The sequence below is a fragment of the Penaeus monodon genome, chromosome 20 (genome assembly GCF_015228065.2).
Source record: "Penaeus monodon isolate SGIC_2016 chromosome 20, NSTDA_Pmon_1, whole genome shotgun sequence".
NCBI classification, from domain to species: domain Eukaryota; kingdom Metazoa; phylum Arthropoda; class Malacostraca; order Decapoda; family Penaeidae; genus Penaeus; species Penaeus monodon.
Window position 1 is genome coordinate 29,590,374 of NC_051405.1, and position 392 is coordinate 29,590,765.

General features: G+C 44.9%; 1 protein-coding gene across 1 annotated transcript in view; it reads left to right on the top strand.

The window, feature by feature from the left end:
- LOC119585961 (histone H1-delta-like) overlaps nucleotides 1-392 on the top strand; it is an 8,258-nt gene that overhangs the window by 860 nt on the left and 7,006 nt on the right. The gene's annotated exons all lie outside the window — the stretch shown is intronic.

Sequence of the window (392 nt, forward strand, 5' to 3'; positions counted from 1 at the left end):
GGAATATATGGCAACGCTTGGTTCAAAGTCCTCTTAACAGGCATCCTTTGTCTGGCAACGGTGTCTAGCGGCATCATAATCGTTCGTAATGCTTCCTCTTAACAACAAATAGTTTATCATATTCAACAAACCGAAAGAAAAAAAATTATCGCTAAACGCATATATAATCATAAGATTCACAGTTATCCGTAACTATCCTTTTCTCAGTCCCATAATCAAGCCATTTCAAAAATGCCAAACTGGGGGTGTGGGAGGGACGAAAGGCGGGTGGGAGTGGCGGGGAATTTGGCGCGTCGTTCGGTTCAGACTCCCGCGCGTTCCTTGCTCCCACAATAAAGCCTTTCGAACAGTTCTTCGTAATCGGCCAATACATTTACGGCCCGGGGAATTCT